The sequence below is a fragment of the Scyliorhinus torazame genome, chromosome 5 (assembly GCF_047496885.1).
Source record: "Scyliorhinus torazame isolate Kashiwa2021f chromosome 5, sScyTor2.1, whole genome shotgun sequence".
NCBI lineage: Eukaryota > Metazoa > Chordata > Chondrichthyes > Carcharhiniformes > Scyliorhinidae > Scyliorhinus > Scyliorhinus torazame.
In genome coordinates, this window is record NC_092711.1 from 158,434,312 (window position 1) to 158,440,984 (window position 6,673).

The following is a 6,673-nucleotide window of genomic DNA, read 5'->3' on the forward strand; positions in this document are numbered from 1 at the left end:
GTTATTGTTTCTGCTCTCACTGACATCCAGGACTGCATTTTGTTCATTCTGACATCTGGTGAATGGTGATGATTGGAGGGTTTCTTTCTGCTGGACTGGCCGGTCTAACACCTCTGCCTCCGGTGGGCTGACCATTTTTGAGGCTAGTTGCGATTACCTGGTTCCAAGTTTGACGAGGAGCACAGAATGAAAAGGTGTTTGCACGTTGCAAGATATTTAATTCCCAAAGCAGCCATGTTGCCATGAAGATGGGCTATGGTGGTTACATGGTGCTTTTGCCTAATTTAACTGGGTGTTTCTAGCAGAAGGAAACTATCATGGTATGAGGGGCAAGTTGTCTGTGGTAGATTGGGAAATTACAATAAACATATCACTGAAAGTGGCAACGCAGGTGGATAAGGAGCTAAGAAGGCAGGCGGCATGCTTGTCTTCATTGGTCGGGGCATTGAGTATAAAAATTGGCAAGTCATGCTGCAGCTGTACAGAACCTTAGTTAGGCCACACGTGGAATATTGCCTATAATTCTGGTCACCACATTACCAAAAGGATGTGGAGGCTTTGGAGAGAGTACAGAGGAGGTTTACCAGGATGTTGCCTGGCCTGGAGGCTATTAGCTATGAGGAGAGGTTGGATAAACTCGGATTGTTTTAACTAGAGCGACGGAGTTGAGGGACGGCCTGATAAAAATTTACAAAATTCTGAGTGGCATGGACAGAGTGGACAGTCAGAAGCTTTTTCCCAGGTTGGAAAAGTCAATTACCAGGTGACAGAGGTTTAGGTGTGAGGGGCAAAGTTTAGAGGAGATGTGTGAGGGAGGTTTTTTTTACACAGAGGGTGTTGAGTGCCTGGAACTCGCTGCCGGAGGAGGTGGTGGAAGCAGGTACGATAGTGATGTTTAAGAGGCATCTTGACGAATACATGAATAGGATGGGAATAGACGGATACAGACCCTGGAAGCACAGAAGGTTTTAGTTTAGACAAACATCATGATCCGAGCAGGCTTGGTGGGCCGAAGGGCCTGTTCCTGTGCTGTACTGTCCTTTGTTCTTTGTTCATCTTTGTATGACGATAGACAATAGACAGGCAACCACTCGCATTTTATTTACATAAAATATAGATTCCTTTAAGAAGCAAAAATTAAACAGCAAAATGAAGCGATTGTGGCTAACAAGAAAAGTTAGATTCTATTAGATCAATGGAGGAGACTCAAAGTGGCTAAAATATTAGTGAGCCTGAGAATTGGGAACTTGGTTTAGAATTCAGCAAAGGACCAAGAAATTGATAAACAGAAAATAGAATACGAGAGCAAACTGGGGAAAAACATAAAAACTCACTGGAAATGCTCCTATCGGAATGTGAACAGGAAAAGATTAGCAAAGAACAATGTGGGTCCATTCCAGGCAGAGACAGGAGAGTTTATAATGGGGAATAAGGAAATGGCAGAGAAACTAAACAATGTGAATCTGTCTTCACGGAGGAAGATACAGAAATCATCCTAAAAACACGAGAGAACCAAGGGACCAGTGAGCACGAGGAACTGAAAGAGATTAGTATTAGTGAAAAAGTAGTACTGGAGAAATTAATGGGATTGAAAGTTAATAAATCCCCAAAAGCTGATGCTCTACATCCCAGAGTGTTGAAAGAGGCGGCTGTAGAGATAGTGGATACATTGGTGATCACCTTTCAAAATTCTATACATTCTGGAATGGTTCCTGCAGATTGGAAAGTGGTAAATGTCACCTCACTATTTAAGGAGGGAGAGAGAAAACGGGAACCACAGACCCATTAGCCTGACATCAGTAGGAGGGAAAATGCTACAATCTATTATAAAGGATGTGATAACATACGAATTAGGAGCAGGAGTAGGCCACTCGGCCCCTCGAGCCTGCTCCACCATTCAATAAGTTCACAGCTGATCTGATTGTAACCTCAACTCCACAGAGGCCCCTTAGAAAATACATCTGAGGAGATAGTAATAATATTCTTTATTATTATAATCTTTATTATTGTTACAAATAGGCTTACATTAACACTGCAATGAAGTTACTGTGAAAATCCGCCAGTCGCCACACTCCGGCCCCTGTTTGGGTACACAGAGGGAGAATTCAGAATGTCCAATTCACCTAACAAGCACGTCTTTTGGGACTTGTGGGAGGAAACCCACGCAGTTTTGGGAGAACGTGGAGACTCCGCACAGACAGTGATCCAAGCCGGGAATTGAACCCGGGTCCCTGGAGGTGTGAAGCAACAGTGCTAACCACCATGTGCCTCCATGCCGCTGTGTCAGTTATGGGGAACAAGGAAATGGCAGAGGAGTTAAACAGATTTTTTTGCATCAGTCTTTATGGTGGAAGATACTTTGACTATCCCATTTAATACTAAAGAATACGAATGGAGCAATTAAATACCATCACTGGAGAAGTCATTTTGGACAAACTGATGGGGATAAGATATGTCCCCTGGATGGCTGCATCCTCGGATCCTAAAAGAAATGGCTACAGAGATAGTGGATGCATTGATTGTAATTTTCCAAAAATCCTTGGATTCTGGAGAAGTACCAGAGGATTGGAAAACTGCCAATGTAACAACCCCCGATTCAGAATGGGAGGGAGGAAAAAAACAAGACACTATAGGATGATTAGACTAACATTTATTGTTGAAAAAAATGTTGGAATCAATTATGAGGAAGTAATAGGAGCACATTGAGAAAATCATAATCTAATCAAGCAGAGTCAGCATGGCTTTGTGAAAGGGAAACCGTGTCTGACTAATTTATCAGAGTGTTTCGAGGAAGTCTCAACCAGAGTGGATAGACTGGATGTGATTAACAGCAGAACATGTAGCAGAATCTAACTCCTCCAATGAATCATAGCATCAGATAGTGACCCAAGCCGGGAATCGAACCTGAGACCCTGGAGCTGTGAAGCAACTGTGCTAACCACTCTGCTACTGTGCTGCCTGGTTCACAATGACTTGTGAACTTGCTGGTGTCTCAGCAGGCTGGATAACTGGGTGAATCCCTTCCCACACTGAGAGCAGGTGAATGGTCTGTCCCCAGTGTGAACTCGCTGATATGTCCTCAGGCTGGATAACTGAGTGAATCTCTTCCCACACTGAGAGCAGGTAAATGGCCTCTCCCCAGTGTGAACTCGCTGGTATACCCGCAGTGTGGATGGTGTTCTAAACCTCTTTGTGCAGTGAGAGCAGCTGAACGGTCTCTCCTCAGTGTGAATGCGCTGGTGGGCCATCAGTTCCCAAGAGCTTCTGAAGCCACTCCCACAGTCAGAGCATTTAAAGGGTCTCTCAGTGGTGTGGGTGACATTGTGGGTCTGCAGGTGGGATAACTGAGTGGGTCTGCAGTTGGGATAACTGAGTGAATCCTTTCCCACACTGAGAGCAGGTGAACGGCCTCTCCCCAGTGTGAACTCGGCAATGTCTCTGCAGTTGGGACGAATCACTGAATCCCTTACCACAGAAAGGCAGGTCAATGGCCTCTGCCCAGTATGGACTTGCTGATGTATGTGCAGGTTTGATGATGTTTTAAACCTCTTGGTGCAGTGAGAGCAGCTGAAAGGTCTCTCCTCAGTGTGAATGCACTGGTGAATCATCAGATCTGCAGCACTTTTGAACCCACACCCACAGTCAGAGCATTTAAAGCATCTCTCATTGGTGTGAGTGGCATTGTGTCTCTGCAGGCTGGATGACTGAGTTAGTCTCTTCTCACACACGGTGCAGATGAATGTCTTCTCACCGGTATGAACTCGCTGATGTCTCAGCAGGCTAGATGACTGAGTGAATCCCTTCCCACACAGAGCAGATGAACGGCCTCTCCCCAGAGTGAACTCGCTGGTGTGTCAGCAGTTGGGATGAATGACTGAATCCCTTCCCACACACACAGCAGGTGAACGGTCTCTCCCCAGTGTGAATATGTCGATGTGTTTCCAGCACCGATGGGGAGCAGAATCCCTTCCCACAGTCCCCACATTTCCACGGTTTCTTCATGGTGGCTCTCCAGGTTCGGTGATCAGCTGAGTTATCCACACTGAACGCGAGTACGGTTTCTCCCCACTGTGAATGGTGCAATGTTTTTTCAGGCTGTGTAACTGGTTGAAGCTCTTTCCACAGTCAGTGAACTGGAACACTCTCACTCAGATGCCTGGGTCTTCTATTTTTTTCTGGTCAGACTGATGTTTAAAGCCTTTTGAAGAAGACAGAACAGTAAAAACATTTTTCCTTCTCGATTGAAAGGCCGATGATAATCATGTCCTGATGAATCAAGTGACTGCAGGTCTTCATCTGAGATTTAATTTGAGATTTCTGTCCGCAAATCCTCACTGTCTGATGTAAAATGAGTTTACAAACATCATCACTACAGGATAGAAATAAAGAACAGATCATTCTAGTTTTGATGGGATATTTTTTCCTCTCTTGTTCCCAAAAAGCTGTAAATCTCCATCCCACACACTCTCCCTCAATTCTCACTGTATCTAATATTCACCCTCCCAATTCTCCGGAAGGTGCTGATACAGGCTGAAAGGCAAATCCATGTTTGCCGCTTCCTGTCCTGAAAACGGGGACCTGAAAGTCTTTCTGCAGCTGCTAGCCGTATATATGACCATATTACTGGACTAAATATTTGGGTAATGTACAGAACTGTATTGTTTGATTACAGATTTAGAGATGTGGAGAGTGGGGTTGATCCAAGCAGGAGCTTCATTTCGGAGGCAGTGCCCTCAAGCCTCCGCCTCTGAAGTTGGTGGTAGCAGTGATTTAAAAATAAAAACCATTTAGAGTATCCAATTCTTTTTTTCAATTAAGGGGCAAATTAGCGTGGCCAATTTACCTACCCTGCATATTTTTTTGGGTGTGGGGATGAGACACACACACAAATGGGGAGAATGTGCAAACTCCATATGGACAATGATCCGGGTCCTTGGCGCAGTGAAGCAGCAGTGCTAACAACTATGCCACTGTGCTGCCCTGATGGTAGCAGAGATGATGAACAATTTCAAAAGGAAATTGGATGAAGGAAATAAACTTTCTGGGAACAGAGATATTGAGGGGAAATGGGACTAATTGTATCGGTCTACAGAGTCAGAATGGACAAGTTACTGAATGGACCTGTTCTGTGCCGTAATGACTCTGGGCGGGGATCCTATGTTTTGCCTTCAGCGCACTCATGCCTGCGGATTACCCAATGGCGTGGGGGTGCCCACAACGGGAAACCCCATTGGCCGTCTGCCGGGACGGAGCATCCCGCTGCCAGCGGGGGTGCACCACAGCAGAAAACGGGTGTAGCGGAACAGAGAATTCAGATTCTATGTCTGGAAATATATAACATAGCTACAGTACTATATTACAATACTAGAAATATTAATAAATATACTTTATTCCAGAATCCAAAAAGAATCTGTACCATAACAACACGAGACATATCTCTGTCCGACATTAATTTACTGCCCCTTAAATGTCAACTATCTCTTGGGGAAAGCAGCCCTTTAATTGTGAACATTGGGAAAGAGACCATGCTTTTAGCCAGACAAATAAATGTGTCAAGCTGAGGGAGCAAAGGATGTCAATGTCTTGAAGAGAGAGAGACCTGGGCCAAGCTTTGCAGAGTCTGCACCCTCCCTGGATTCACTTCCTTTCCCTTCAGTTGCTGCAAGTGACCAATTGAAGGTGAGAATGAGAAAAAAAATGGAAAGGGGGAGAAAAGAAAGTGTTTTACTCACAGATGTTTGATACAGGAGGAGATTTCAGTCTGTGTGGAGGTCAACATTTCAGTCGGAACAGTACGAAGTCTTACACGCATCTCCACATCATTTCAGTCGGAAGTCAGAGGGCGGGTTCTTTTTGCACATGCGCAGTTTCCCTCTCCTTTGAACATGCGCAGTACCAAGCCACAGGCCCGCGCAGCCGATAGAGCGGTTTCCGGGGCGCGGCAGATTGTGGGAGCGCCGGGCGCCATTACTCATCCAGAGCCCAGTCTCCAAACGCCTGGGACTGGGATGGAACAGGAACGGGGGCGGGGCGCAGTAACATGTGGATAGTCGCCTCACCCCCCCCATCCATTTCCTCTTGCAAACACTTCACCCAGTGTCGATCCCCTCCCCCCACCATTCACACTTCCCAGGTCCATTGAAACCTGTTTGACCAGGCTCCAATGTCTACGGCCCTTCCCCATCACACTCCCGTTCACTAATCACCCTACATTTCCTTCTTGCGGTAATCCCTGCCAGAGCCCCTCCTCCTCACCACCCACTCCTCATTAACCCAGCCCCACGTGCCCAAAACCCACCTCCCTGAAACCAAGAAACAATACAGAACCGCACCCATAAGGAAAAAACCACAACCCCCCCCCCACTCCATTTAAGAGTCAGAAACCAAACCCCAATCAAATCGAAAACCCTCAACAACAGAACACAATCCCCGCCCCACCAACCAAGCCCAAATCCCAACTCTTATCTCAGTCTCAGTCCTTCAGCCTTAACGAATGCCTCTACCGCCTCAAAATAAAAGTCCTTCGAGTTATGAGTGACTCTCAGCTTTGCTAGGTAGACAACTCCAAATCTCACTCTGCTGCCGTACAATGCCCCCTTCACCCGTCCAAAGGCCACCCCCTTCCCGTCAACTACTCCGTCAGATCTTGGTATCTGCATCTACCAACACCTTC

At 46.1% G+C, this 6,673-nt stretch overlaps 1 long non-coding RNA gene across 1 annotated transcript; it reads right to left on the bottom strand.

The window, feature by feature from the left end:
* Window positions 1-2,635: 2,635 nt before the first annotated feature.
* LOC140422213 (uncharacterized) lies at window positions 2,636-5,856 on the bottom strand. The gene is made up of 2 exons (XR_011947314.1): window positions 5,733-5,856; window positions 2,636-4,369 (listed from the first exon to the last, which is right to left on the bottom strand). It is a non-coding gene; the product is annotated as an uncharacterized lncRNA (long non-coding RNA).
* Between the last annotated feature and the right edge of the window lie 817 nt (window positions 5,857-6,673).